We start from the raw sequence: 15,174 nt of genomic DNA, 5'->3' as shown, positions 1-15,174 counted from the left end.
TTTTATATATTTGAAAATATTGCAAGTGAGAGCACCCTTAATTATTTAGCATTACAGCATAAATTTTTATTTTTTTCATTCATTCATTATAAAATGAAAACCCTGGACCAGCAGGTGGTGTGGTGATTAAAGCGCTGGAAAACTCCCACATGGCCAACCACGATTCAAGTCCTGGACCTGGTGGCTTGCTCTCTCACTTTCCTTCTCTCTCTGTGTGTTCTCTCTGATCAAATTGAAATAAATGAGTGAATAAATAAAAAAATAAAATAAAATAAAATAAAATAAAATGAAAACCCTTGAATACACCACCCAACCCATGAATCAAAACATTAAAAATTGGGACCAGCAGTTAGCATAATGACTATGTCACTGAACTCCCATGTAGTCAACCACGGTTCAAGTCCTGGACCCGGTGGCTTAAACTCACACCAGGTGCATGTGTGTGCGTGCCCAAGATCTCGAGAGGAGAATGGAGGAGAAGGAATTGCAGTGTGGCCATTCCCCCTGGGGGATGATTTCTCGCTTTCTGTCTCTCTGTCTCTCTGGTGAGCGCATGCGCCCTATAGCAAAAACCTCTCCAAAAAAAATTATTAAAAATTAAATCTACCTATAGGTTCTTCTCTCATCCCTGCCTCCTTCTCCACCTACCCCCAAGTAATCATCATTCTGAATTTTGTGTTTTTCACTCTCTTAATCTTTGTTTAAATGCCTTTATTCTATATATGTTAGAGCAAAACATGATTTTTCCAATTATTTCTGAGCTCAAAACAGATCAAATTCTAGTAATTTCATATGGCAAACCTAATTATGCCTAAACTAGACCATAGTAGCTCTAATTGTTTTTTTTTAATTATTTAATGTTTTATTTTCTATACCCTAGTTATAAAGTTCAGAGCAGAATTTCAGCATTAAATACTGACACTTATCAAGTTTCAGATATTTATTAACCAGTGTAAATCTGAACACATCAAAATGATTTCATGCATTTAGAGGAGAATATTTCCTGGTTAAGTGGAAAATTGTGTGGATGGCTTCTGGAAGACCTTCATTATGAGTGAAACATTTCATTTAGAAGTCTGGACCTTCTTGGGAACCAGCAGCTAGCATGATGGCTATGTCACTGGACTCCCACGTAGTTGACCACGGTTCGCGTCCCGGACCCGGTGGCTTAAAACTCACACCGGACGCGTGTGTGTGCGTGCCCAAGATCCCGAGAGGAGAATGGAGGAGAAGGGATTGCAGCGTTACCATCCCCCCTGGGGGGTGATTTCTCGCTTTCTGTCTCTATGTCTCTCTCTGTCTGTCTGGCGAGCGCACACGCCCTATAACAAAAAAAAAAAAAAAAAAAGAAGTCTGGACCTTCTTTCTTCAGTTTGCTGTAATCCACATTCAGTGAGTAAAACCTGTACTGATCATTGGGATTCAGGGTTCAGGGTTATTCTTTCTGTCCCAAGAGACATCAGGATTGAACATTGCCGAATGCATGAGATACAGTGCTGCTCCAGTACCTCCAGCTCCAATAAATATAAACAGGGGAATCAAAGTTGGATGCTTATTGGCCTGGCTCAGGATCTGGCAGGTAGGTTTACGGTGGAGGACTCCCGGTCCGAAAGCAGAGAACAAATCTGCCAGGCCAGAGACTAAAAACTCTCCTCACAGAGGTTGAGCGGACGCCCAAAGTCAACTCTAATTGTTTCTGAACTGTATAAAAAGGATTCCATTCTATATATAATCTGAGACGCGGCTTTTTCCATTCACTACTACATTACCATGATCCAGTCATTACTGGATTTCATTCATTTTCTCTGCTCTACAATAACTGTAAGAATGTTCCACATTTCTTTTCTCTTGTCAGAGGCATTAAGGTGTTCCTTGTTTGGAGCTACATGAGCAATGTTTCTACTGATATTCTTTTTTTTCTTTTCTTTTCTTATCTCTCTTTCTTTATTTTTTTTTTCTATTGGCTAGAGAGTGCATGCACTCACTGGAGAATAATGGGAGGGTTGAGAACGCACCCTCCCATTCTTACGCTTTCATTTCTCCTTACTGGATTTTAGGCACACACAGACGGGCACCTGGCATGTTTTTCGAGCTTGAAAAGTCTGGCTTGGCCCTCACCTAGGACAGGAAGCATCCGGGCTTCTCCATCTCTGCCTCTGCTGCTCCTTCTGGGTTCAGCTTCACCGCTGTGAAGGGCCCCACCCCAGCAGCCAGCCCCTCCCTCCAGACCCCAGTGCTAATCAGGTAGGCAAGTGTCTCCCTCCCTCTTATTCTTCTCTGTCCCTTCTAACATTTTCTCTTTTTAAAAAACTGCTCTCTGCTACGTTTGTGCCTTTCTTTTGCAATTTTGTCTCTTTGCTCACCTAGGACAGAAAGCATTCCAGACATCTCCATCTCTGCCTTTGCGGCCCCTTCATGTGGCTCACAAGCACACTGTGTGGTTTTCCATTTTTGACCCAATTTCATTTTCTGCGACGTGATTTCTGGTTTTTTCTCTTTTTTTCTACTTATTCCCGTCTTTTTTATTCACATTTGTTTCCTACTTTACTTTTCTCTTACCTTATTTTCCTATTTTACTGCTCAACCCTTACCCACTGTCTAGAGAGGTCTAGGTGCATAGTGGCTAAACCTCTGAACACTGTGAGTTTTAGAGAATTCTTCACCCCTCACTGAAGTGGTTGTAAAAAGAGCAAAACTCCCCTTCATAAATCTGATTTCAAAACTCCTCCTGTGATTCCCGCACTGGAGGACACAGTAGAAGGGAGAAAATATCACCAAATTATTTCACGTAAGGGAAACACACGAGCTCACGGTTACAGAATCCTTCTCCAACAAATTAGCCAAAAGTGAATAAAATGACTAAAAATCGAAGAAAAGCCTCAAGGATGAGAGAATCAAGTAATACATTTCCATCAAGGGCACACTAACTCATCTTCAAGTAGAGAAAAATTAGATGATAATACAGAAATGTCAGAAAAAGAATTTTGAATATTTATGGTAACAAAACTCTATGAGATGCAAGAGAAAAGAAATATTAAGCTCTAAGACATGAGGAAGTCCTTCCACAATATGAAAGAATTGAACACCATAAAAAAGAATCAAACGGAACTGTCAGACATGAAGGCTATAATACAGGAAATCAAAACCTCCCTCAAAAGTATTAAAAGCAGGTTAGACAATGCAGAAGATGGAATCTCGAAAGTAGAAGACAAAACCTCTGACCTAGAAAAAAATTATCAAAAATACTGAGAAAACAACCAAGGAAACTGAAACTAATATACAAGAAATACTAGATACCATTTAATGCCCAAACATCCAGATAATTGGTATCCCGGAAAGTGAAGACACTAATAAGGGTATCAATAATCTATTCCACGAAATCCTGGAAGAAAACTTTCCAAGTCTAGGGAGGCACTCAAACATTTAGACCCAAGAAATACAAAGAACCCAAAATAGAATCAATCCAAGAAGATCCTCTCCACAACACAACACAGCTAGATTGGTCAAAACCACAGACAAAGACAAGATACTAAGATTGGTAAGAGAGAAATGTCAAGTTATTTACAAATGCTATCCCATCGGGCTAACACCGGACAGCTCATTGGATATAATGCAATCAAGGAAAGAATGGGGAAACATATACAAAGTGTTAAATGAAAAGCAATTTCAACCAAGAATACTATACCTGGCAAGATTATCCTTCATATGGGAAAAGAAGATTAAAAACATTCTCGGATAAACAAAACCTGAAAGAATTTACCAACTCCATACCACCTCTTCAAGAAATTCTGGAAAGAGTAGTATATGAAGAAAACTAAAGACAGACAGACACCCATAAAAGAACAAAAAAAGCAACCAAAAATATGGCCAACTTTTTGGTAGGGACAAGCCTGGAAAAATCAATAATAACGATGAATGTTAACAGATTAAATTCTCCAATCAAGAGACACAGACTAACTGAATAGATTAAAAATCAGAAACCCTCCATCTGCCATCTACAAGAAACCCATCTCATGAATGAAGACATACATATGTTAAAAGTAAAGGGCAGGGCCAGCTGTTGGTGTAATGACTATGCCGCTGGACTCCCATGTAGTTGACAGCGGTTCAAATCCCGGATCTGGTGGCTTAAACTCACACTGGGCACCTTTGCGTGCGTGCCCAAGATGTGTGGCCACCCCCCGGGGTGGTGATTTCTCACTTTCTGTCTCTGTCTCTCTCTGTCTTTGTGGCCAGCACATGCACCCTACAGCAAAAAAATCCCTCTAAAAATAAAAGGGCTGGAAAAAGGTATTCCATGCAAACAGAAACCAAAAAAGAGCAGGAGCCCCCATACTGATTTCAGACAAAATAAGCTTTAAGAAAAAAACATAAGAAGAGACAAAGAAGGCCATTATATAGTAGTAGAATGGTTAATTCATCAAGAAAATATAACACTTGTAAATATCTATGCACCCAACTCAGGAGCACCCAAATATGTAAAGGATAGACTGATAGATCTAAAAGGAGAAATAGACTGTAACACACTAATTGTTGGAGATCTCAACACCCCATTATCTCCCTTAGACAGATCAACGAGACAAAAAATAAGCAAAGAGATCCAGGATCTAAGTGATACCATAAATCACATGGACTTGACAGACATCTATAGAACTTTCCACCCAAAACACACAAAATATATATCAGCCCTGCATGGTACTTTCTCAAAGATTGACCACATGATGGGGCACAAACCAACCTTTATAGATTCAAAGGCACAGAAACTATATCCAGCATCTTCTCCAAACCTGATGAAATTAAACTTGATATTAATCTCAGGAAAAACCCTCAAAAACACACAAATACATGGAAACTAAATAACCTACTTCTGAATGACTACTGAAGGGATTAAGACTAAAATCTCTGTCTCTCTCTGATAAAATTAAAATAAATGAATGAATAAATAAAAATTAAATAAAATTTAAAAAAAACTAACCAAGGAAATCAAAAACCTCTATAAGGAAAACTATGAAAACCTTAAAAAGGGGCCAGCAGGTGGCATGGTGGTTAGGGTACTGGACTCCCACATGGCCGACCATGGTTCAAGTCCTGAACCTGGAGGCTTGCTTTATCACTTTCCCCCCTCTCTCCTCTGTCTCTCTCTGATGATCTCAGCAAGTTAAATAATAATAATAAATAATCATTCTTTTAAAAATGGATTCATTTATTAAAAAAAAAGACATAAAAAAGTGGAAGGACATCCCATGTTCCTGGATTGAGAGATCAGTGGAAGGATGGAAAACAGTGGCAAGTAAGAGGTTTGGCATAGATCCTAGGACAGTTCCCGAAAGTCACTTGTTTGGCGCTGTTATAAAGGGAAGCAGGAACCCAGGAAATTCTAGGTCCTTACCTCATGTCACCCACTAGGGTGGCCTTTAGTAGAGACCAAAACTACCTCTGCTAATCAGGGATGTGTTTTTCAAGGGTGGACTCTCCCCCACCCCATCCGCCAACAGCATGCACACACACATACCCTACTGCAGGTCCCAGGTACTTGTCTTCATCAGGGTTTCTCTACAGATGAGAACAGGATCCAGGCACCCAGTTCTGTTTTAGAGATTTTTGTTACAGGGTGCACGTGCTCACCGGGGAGACAGAGAAAGAGAAAGTGAGAAATCACCACCCCCACCCACACGCACACCCCGGAGAGGATGGCCATGCAGCAAACCCCTTCTCCTCTCAGGATTTTGGGCATGCACGCACTTTCGCCCAGTGTGAGTTTCAATCCACTGGATCTGGGACTCAAACCGAGGTCAGCCATGTGGGAGTCCTGTGCTTTAATCACTAGGCCACCTGCTGGCTCCAGGCTGCCCCAGTTCATTCACTTCAAAATACAGTGCATCTGGGGCTTGCTAGTGACCAGGAACACAAGGAACACACCAGATCCTAGCTCTAGGTCAGAGCCCGGAGGAGACGCAGACATGCAAACTCGCGGCTGTGTACTGTGATCAGAAGTGCCGGGGACTGTTCTACCTAACAGCCGTCCAGGGGCGGGCCGGGGGAAGGGGTAGGGAAGGCTGCCTCGGAGACGCCCACGAGCTGGAGCTTTCGGGCACTCCCAGGACGCCCAGGCACTGGAGCACCCCGGCCCATTTAACAGAAGGGGAAACCGAGACCCGGCGCCCGCCGACCGACCCGCCAGGCCAGGCTTACCCCGACCAGGCCGGGCCGGCTGAAAGCCGCAGTCCGAGCATGGAGCCCGCCCAGCGCCCAAGGGCGTGGCTTCCACCAGGTACGCGGCGGCGGCGCTTCGCGGAGACAGGAAGTGTGTCCCCAGCGGCGGCCCGTGCGGCGCTCCCGCGAGACGCTCACCTGCGGCCCAGGTGAGCGGCGAAGGGGGCGGGGGAGGGGCTGAGCTGGAGGCCGCGCCCCGCGGGCCCGAGGGGGCGCGAAGCAGGGCGGCGCCAGAGTGGGGAGTCCCCTAAGGCTGCCCCTGTATGGGGCAAGAGCCCCAGGCCCGGTTCCTCGGGGGCCACCTTCCCACTTCCGGGGTGCGCGGGCCAGCCCAGGGAGCGGCCTGAGCGGGCTGGCCGGGCGGAGTGGGGCGCAGAGGGCCGCGCTGGCCGCGCTAGCTGGCGGACCGAGCCGCGCTCAACTGGGGGCCGCGTGGGGCCTGCTTGCCCGAAGGGACAGTGTCAGGACGCGAGAGGGCAGGGTCGGCCCGCTGGCCGAGGGCCCTTGCAGCTGGAGAGGGTGGTGACCGGCCCAGGGCAGTCTGGCGTAGGGGCTGTGCTAGCCCCTGTCTTCGGGACTGTGTGCCCGCCGAGGGGGAATCTCGGTTGCGTCTTTGGGTTCGAGACCGAGGGTGCACAGGTGTGCCGCGTCTGAGCCGACCACCGGTTCGTGAGCAGGACCGGGGCGCTGCTTCTTGGCACGGGGGTGGGGCCGAGGCTGGTGCGGCCAGGGGACCGTGGATGGAGGGTCCGACAGAGACAGACCCGTGTGTGTGTGTGTGTGTGTTGTTTTTTTCCTGGAGTCTAAAGGCAGAAAGGGAGAACTTCTCTGAGAAGTCCGGGGAAGGCGAGCCAGGCCAAGACCCGCTGACCATGGGGGAGTCCCTGCAGGAGGTTAGAGCGCCCGGTGAGGGAGCCCGCCCAGATGCTAGGCGTTGGCGCTAAGGCCCCTGCAGGCAATATTTCATTTGATCCTCACGGGGAAGGGCGGGGAATGCTTGGGAAAGCATAGAAATTCTGATCTTTTTTAAAGATGAGGAGGCCAAAGCTAAGAGTCTTGCCCCAAGCCATTAAACCAAGTAACCACTAATGCAAGGTGTTCCCAGGATTTTGGAGGTAGTTAGAGCTTGGAAAGAACGGTTTGAGTGTGACTTCAGGAGGGTTCAGGGAAGGGGGACCCTGGGGCTAGGCGTTGTCCTTATTCCAAATCCCCCCCCCCCTCCGTGCAGGGACACAGAGCAGTCAGTACATGGTCCCAGGCTGGGCAGACCACACAGTACAAACCCTGCTCCTCCCCTTTTCAGCTAGTTTCTTGACCTCGCTGATCTTCCCAGGCCTGATCCATAAGTGAAGATAGAATACTTATTCATTGAGCAATTGTGTATTAAATAATGAGAAGGTCCTCTTGGGTTAGAAGCTGTTTCTGGTCCACTCACTGTTTTCTTTGCATTTAGCACAGTGTTGAGCACATGATAGGTGCTCAATAAGTATTTGGGGACCAGCAGATGGCGTAATGGCTACGTTGCTGGACTCCCACGTAGTCGACCGTGGGTTCGAGTTCTGGACCTGGTGGCTTAAACTCACTCCAGGCGCATGTGCGTGCGTGCCCAAGATCCCGAGAGAAGAATGGAGAAGGGATTGTGGCATGGCCATCCCCCCTGGGGGGTGATTTCTCGCTTTCTGTCTCTCTGTCTCTCTCTATCTTTCTGGTGGCTGCATGCGCCCTATAGCAAAAAACTCTCCAAAAAAAAAAAGTATTCATTGGATGAATTTAATCAATAGCAGCAGTCTCAAAGCTTCAAGTGTTGGAGAAGTGACAGTGACCCGACCACCTCTCTGGCCATTCCTCAATACTCTGCAAACCCCAAGCCCTTCAGGGCTCCATGTAGTTGAACACAGCAGGTGTACTCACATTCTGAATCAGTAACTGAGTCTGGAAGGTTCCAGGCTTCATGTGGGCACTCCCTAGGTACAGCTTTGTCCATGAAGCTGGCAGCGTCTCTCTCTTCTCACACTGTGCTTACCCGAGCCCTCCGGTCAGTCAGGGTTCATGGGGTACACTTATGCGCATGCTTCCAGCGTGCCTAGGTTGCCCTGGGATCTGGACCCCTTGTCCTCTATGTTGCTTCCTGTCAGTCACCTGTGCCACCCTGGCTGGACCAGCTCAGCATTTTTTTTTAAGTTTTTCTGTTTTTTCCATGAATAAGAGAAAGGCAGCCCTAAGAGGGCCTTCACGACATGATCTTTCTCCAACTTCAGTCAGCCCCATAGGCATGCGTGCTCCTGGTGCACTGGGGGAGGTCTCCAAATGCCAACCTGGAACCTTCCCGTGTGGAGAAACCACTTCTCTAAAAGTGTGCAGGCTGAGATTTTAATAAGTGACTTTAGAGTCCGTCACAGCCCAGAGGTATGTGATTTAAAATCTTTGCATGGGGGACCAGCAGTTGGCATAATGGCTGTGCCGCTGGACTCCCATGTAGCCGACCACAGTTTGAGCCCCAGACCTGGTGGCTTAAACTCACGCTGGGCGCGTGTGCGTGCGTGCCCAAGATCCTGAGAGGAGAATGGAAGAGAAGGGATTGTGGCATGGCCATCCCCCCCGGGAGGGTGATTTCTCGCTTTCTGTCTCACTCTCTCTGTCTGGCAAGCACACACGCCCTATAGCAAAAACCTCTCCAAAAAAAAAAAAAAAATCTTTGCACAAAGCTAAGATGCTGTGCTATGCCAGGTGAAACCACATGGGGAACCCTGGTTTGATTCCCACTCCAAACTAAAGGCAGGCTTTGGTGGTATGCACCTGTCTGTAGTCCCACTGACTTGAGAAACTGAGGCAGCAAGATTCTGAGTTTGAGTCTAGGCTAGACAACACAACAGGACCCTGTCTGAAAGACCAGGAGAAAGGCAACACTCACAGAGTGTTGCATTGCCACTATCCCACCGTCAGGTCTCTGCAGCTGGCATTTGTGACTCCCGAGGAACAGATGGGGTAGGGTAGTGGGTAAGAAAGAGTCTGCAGCAGGTCTCACTGGGTACAACTAGATGTGTAGCTTTGGACGAATTATATGGCCTCTCTTTGCGTCAATATTGCCATAACAATACTACAAAGAAAGGGGCTGGCTCTGCAGTATAGTTTTAAGAGAAGCCAGAGCCAGTGACGGCAGATGGCATAGTGGTTAAAGGCACTGGATTCACACATGGTGTTCGAGTCCCAGACCTGGTGGCTTGCTTTCTCACATTCCCTCTCTCTTGCCCTCTCTCTCTCTCTCTCTCTCTCTCTCGTCAAATTCAAAAATAATAATAATAAATAAAGTTAAGTAAAATAATTATTTAAAAAAAGAGAGAGAAGCCAGATTCCACATGGCAATTGTGGTTCAAATCCCTGGCCCTGAAAACCACAGTGACCTAGAAGACTGGAAGAAGGGGATTGTGGCACGATATCTCATGGAGGGTGATCTCGTGTGTGTGTCTCTAACATGCATGCACAGACACTCTGTCATGAGTAAAGAAAAAAGTACTCTAAAGAAGGTTGTGAGGATGAATTTGTTTATTGCATCCAAAACATTTAAAACAATGTAAACCATCAGTTCTTTCACTAAAGTGTAAGCTCCTGGGAATAGGGGATTTTGTCTGTTTTACCATTATAGTTATAGAATTTAGTGTCTGGCAACAGTAGACCCTCAGCACATATTTGTTAATTGAATGAATGAATGAGTCCATGCTAAAACCCACATTGTTCAAACCAAGGCAAAGTTTTTTGGTTCTAAAGACAGGATTACCAGCCAGCCAGTGGTGTGGTGTGTTAAGGTGGGCAGACCCCATGTGACCAACTGCGTGTTCAAATCTCAGACCTAGCAGCCTGAAGAACACACTGGGCATGTGTGTGTGCATGCCCAAAATCCCAATAGGAGGGAGAGAGAGAGAAGGGATTATGGTGTGACCACACCCTATGGGTGTGCTTTCTCACTCCCCAACACCTAGCAAGTGCATGCGACCTCTAGGGAAAATTTAAAATACCAAATAAATAAAAGGTCGCAAAGTGTTGTGACCCTCTTGCCTGATCCTCCTGAGTACCTGGGAATTCAGGCCTGCACCACCATGCCTGGTTTTTCAGACAGGGTGTTGCTATGTTGTCCAGCCCAGCCTCAGACTCAGAATCTTCCTGCCTCGCCTTCTCAAGTCAGTGGAACTACAGGTGTGTACCACCAAAGCCCGCCTTAGGTTGGAGCGGGAATCAAACCAGGGTCTCCCATGTGGTCCCACCTTGCATAGCACAGCATCTTAGCTTTGTGCACCATGGCAGTTGACCAGCAAAGATTTTTAATCACATACCTTTGGGCTGTAGGGACTTTAAAGTCACCAATTAAAATCTCCATCTGCACGCCTCAAGGGATGGTATTTCACATACCCTTCTTCCTGGTCCCCACTCTGGTCAGCCTTGTTCCTGAGTCCTTTTTCTTTCCACCCAGTGAAAGATCACTGGATGGGGACCAGCAAGTGACATGGTGGTTAAGGTCCCCACATGGCTGACCACGTGGAGTCCTAGGCCTGGCAACTTGCTTTCTCATTTTCCCTTTCTCTGTCTCTTTGGTTAAATTAAAAGAAGAAGAATAATAACAGATAAAATTAAATAAATAATGTTTTTAAAAAGGCATTGGATGACAATTGATTCTACAATGAGTAGAATACAGAATGTGTCTGTCACCTGAAGCACCTACTGTACCCAAACCTGTTCCTGACTCCTGTCAGGCATAGTCCCAGCCCCTTAGGGTCATGGTCCTTACAGAAATGGGCTTAACCTCAAACAATGGGGACAAGACCGGCCCAGCTGACAAATCCCAGGCTGTGGGGAGAGACTCCTCTCTGACTAGGGGTTCTGGAAGGTCCTTGAGGACCCTCCAGGGGGAATGGGTTGAAGCACTGCAGGACAAAATTCTAATGTCTTTCTCATCCCCATTCGCCAGTGACTGACAGTCTTTCCCTCCCTCTCCCTCTCTCTTTCTCCCTCTGCACACATACCTTCAAGTTTCTCATGTGTTTATTTGAACAATTTGAGATTAAGTTGCAGATATTATGCCCCTTTACCCAAAGAGCTTCAGTGTGTATTTCCTAAGAATAAAAATATTATGTAACCATAAATATCAAATTCAGGAACTGTAACATTGATATAATATTCTCATATAATATGCAGTCTATTTTCAAATTTCCCCAGTTGTCCACATTAACCAACTTGAATTTTTCCTGCAGACCCAGGAGCTAGCCTAGGATCACACTGCATTTAGATGTCAGGTCCCTCAATTTGGGCTTTTCTGATTTTCCCTTGTGATTTCATTCAGGTTGTGTGTTTGGGTCAGGACCACTTCATTAGTGAAGTTTTATCCTTCGTGTATAGTACTAGGTACTCAAAGTCAAAATGGTCCATTATTGGTGATATTGACTGATCATTTAATTAAAGTGGGTTTTACCAGGTTCTCCACATACATGGTTTTATTTTTTGTTTTGTTTTAATTTTTATCATAGGGCATGTGTGCTCACCAGAGACAGAGAGAGAAAATGAGAGAGCCCCCCCCCAATGGAGCATGGTCACGCCACAATCCTTTCTCCATTTCTCCTCCTTTTGGGATTTTGGGCATACATGCACATGTCCCTAGCGTGTTTTAAAAGCCACTGAGTCCAGGACTCCAGCTACGCTGTTGACCATGTGGGATCCAGCCACTTAACCACCGCATCACTGGCTGCCCCCGAAACTACTGGCTGCAGCAAGTGGGAGTGTAGGTGCTCAGATGGGGGTCTCGACAGGATTCAAGTGAGAGCTGATGTGGCCCCATTCAGGGCAGTGGCATTGATTTGTCCAGGGCACGCAACCTAGCAGGGCCAGAACTGGAACTGCAGTACAGGCATCCTAATTCCCGGTCCTGTGTTCCTGAGACCCCAGTTTAAGACTTTGGTGTTGAGCTAGCTGGTGGCATAGTGGTGAAGGAGGCTGGATCCCACATGGCCACCTGTGTGGTTTGAGTCCCAGACCCAGCAGCTTGTAAACCACACTGAGCATGTGCACTTGCATGTCCAAACTCCCACGAGGAGAAGGAATTGTGACATGGGCATCAACCCATGGGATCGGGTGTGGGGGGGGAAGGGGTCCTTTCTCTCTGACTCACTCCCTCTTTTTTTTAAATTTAGGCTGTTGGGTTTTTTTTGTTTGTTTTGTTTTTTTGAGGGTTTTTTGTTTGTTTGTTTGTTTTTTAATTTGATGGGGGAGGTGAGTGAGAGAACAAGTCATCAGGTCCAGGACTTGAACCACAGTTGGCCATGTGGGAGTCTAGCACCTTAACCACCATGCCACCTGCTGCCCACCCTACTCTGATGAACATACAAACCATCTGGTAAATATTTTTTTTAGAGAGAGAGAGAGATTTTTGCTATAGGGCATGTGTGCTCGCCAGAGAGAGACGGAAAGTGAGAAATCACGCCCCGGGGGGGGATGGCCACACTGCAGTCCTTTCTCCTCCATTCTCCTCTCAGAATCTGGGGCACGTACGGACATGTGCCCAGCATGCATTTTTTTCCCTCTCTTTTTTTATTTTTTAAGAGATTTTCACTGTAGGGCGCGTGCGCTCGCCAGACAGAGAGAGACAGAGAGACAGAAAGTGAGAAATCACCCCCCGGGGGGATGACCACGCCGCAATCCCTTCTCCTCCATTCTCCTCTCAGGATCTTGGGCACGCACGCACACGCTCCCGGCATGAGTTTTAAGCCACCGGGTCCGGGACGCAAACCGCGGTCGACTACGTGGGAGTCCAGCAGCATAGCCATTATGCTAATTGCTGGTGTCCTGGCATGCATTTTAAGACACCAGGTCTGGGGCTTCAACCACAGCCCACTACAGAGGAGTCCAGCATACCCTCTGCCCTGTTTTTCTGTCTCTCTGGGAGCACACATGCCCTCTGGCAATTAAAAAAGTATGAGTTTATTTTGGTGTAAAAATACTTGAAATCCATGCATTGTTTTTTCATGAAAATTATTTTCTATTTATATCCTACATGTTTCATCTTATAAGTTTGTAAGTATCTGTTTCCCTCTGAAACCCTGTGTGAGTCATCAAGAATAGGATCTGGGGGGAACCAGCAGTTAGCGTAGTGGCTATGTCGCTGGACTCCCACGTAGTCGACCGCGGTTCGCATCCCGGACCTGGTGGCTTAAAACCCACGCCGGGCGCGTGTGCGTGCGTGCCCAAGATCCCGAGAGGAGAATGGAGGAGAAGGGATTGCGGCGTGGCCATCCCCTCTGGGGCGTGATTTCTCGCTTTCTGTCTCTCTGTCTCTCTCTGTCTGTCTGGCGAGCACACGCGCCCTATAGTGAAAAACCTCTCAAAAAAAAAAAAAAAGGAATAGGATCTGGGGGGAACCAGCAGTTAGCGTAGTGGCTATGTCGCTGGACTCCCACGTAGTCGACCGCGGTTCGCATCCCGGACCTGGTGGCTTAAAACCCACGCCGGGCGCGTGTGCGTGCGTGCCCAAGATCCCGAGAGGAGAATGGAGGAGAAGGGATTGCGGCGTGGCCATCCCCTCTGGGGCGTGATTTCTCGCTTTCTGTCTCTTTGTCTCTCTGTCTTTCTGGCGAGTGCACGCACCCTATAGCAAAAAGCTCTTTAAAAAAAAAAAAAAAAAAGAATAGGATCTGTGAATGGTTCATCTTGGACTCTGCAGTGCCTAGCATATAGCCAGATTCAATGTTTATGGAGTGAATGAAGTCTTACTTAACTCTGAGCTTCCTAGCAACCATGTCAAAAGAGGAAAGAATGTGGATTTTGTGGCTCTCTTTTCTTGTCTAATCAAAAGAAGCAAAATAGTTTTTGGTGTTAAGTGTTGCTAGGAGGGCAAATCTGTCAGACTAAATATTGAAAGGGGACCTGTTACATTCCTATGTCTGAGTTGAGAGATGAGGGAATAGGAAAAAAGATGGGAATGATCAGGCTCCATAGCAAGTCACATGGAAGTGTTGTCTAACAGCCTCAGAGGCTCGTGCTGGGTTTACCAACAATAGAATAAAACTAGGCGAGACTACTTCCCAGAAAGTTAGGTCTCAGGAGATCTTTCTTTTTTTGTGTAATAAAAAATACATGAAATTTACCACCTTAACCTATTTTTTCTTTTAGTTTTTTGTTGTAGAGTGTATGCACTCACCAGAGCGTGCAGAGAGATAGAAAGAAAGAAGGAAAGTGAGAAATCACAGGGGCCAACAAGTGGTGTGGTGTTTAAGGCACCGGACTCCCACATGGCCAGCCACCGTTTGAGTCCCAGGCCTGGCAGCAGGCTTTCTCACTTTCTCTTTTTCTCTCTCTGGTGAGCATGTGTGCCCTATAGCAAATAAATAGTAATGATGATGATGATGATAAGTGGGACTAGCAGGTGGTGAAGTGGTTAAGGTGTTAGACTCCACATGGCCAACCATCGTTGGAGTGCTGGACCCAGCAGCTTGAAACTCACACCAGGTGCATGTGCATGTGTGTGTGCCCACAATTCCAAGAGGAGAATGGAAGAGAAGGGATTGCAGCGTGGCCATTCCCCTTGGAGGGGGGGTGATTTCCCAATTTCTGTCTCTGTCTTTCTGTCTCTACAGCGAGCACATGCACCCTATAACAAAAATCTTTCTTTAAAAAAAAAAATAATGATAAGTAAAATTAGATAAACCATTCTTTATTTAAAAAAAGAAAGAGAGAAAGGAATCATCCCACAGGAGGGATGGCCATGCTATAATCCTATCTCCTCTATTCTCTTCTCGGGAGTTTGGGCATGGTGTGCATGCACCCAGTGTGTTTTTCAAGCCATTGGGTCTGGGACTCAAACCATGGGCTAGACCATGTGGAATCTAGCCCTTTAATTGCCATACCACCAGCTGGCCCCTTTAGCCTTTTTTTTTTTTTTTTTTTTCAAAAATTTTTTTTTTTTTGGAAACCCGCAGTTTG

At 46.4% G+C, this 15,174-nt stretch overlaps 1 protein-coding gene and 1 pseudogene across 1 annotated transcript in view; one reads left to right on the top strand and one right to left on the bottom strand.

Annotated features, from left to right (window-relative positions):
- Positions 1 to 1,348: 1,348 nt before the first annotated feature.
- On the bottom strand, positions 1,349 to 8,166 carry LOC102469645 (cytochrome c oxidase subunit NDUFA4 pseudogene; annotated as a pseudogene).
- The window catches only part of KDF1 (keratinocyte differentiation factor 1), a 13,587-nt gene continuing 4,711 nt past the window's right edge, over positions 6,299 to 15,174 (top strand). The window contains exon 1 of the mRNA XM_006159464.2: positions 6,299 to 6,362. The gene's annotated coding sequence lies outside the window, so the exon portion shown is untranslated. The remainder of the gene's footprint in view (positions 6,363 to 15,174) is intronic.

This window comes from Tupaia chinensis, unplaced genomic scaffold, assembly GCF_000334495.1.
Source record: "Tupaia chinensis unplaced genomic scaffold, TupChi_1.0 Scaffold000628_1, whole genome shotgun sequence".
Classification (NCBI taxonomy): Eukaryota; Metazoa; Chordata; class Mammalia; order Scandentia; family Tupaiidae; genus Tupaia; species Tupaia belangeri.
The sequence above is the reverse complement of the archived record's forward strand: the minus strand, read 5'-3'. Positions and strand labels throughout refer to the sequence as shown.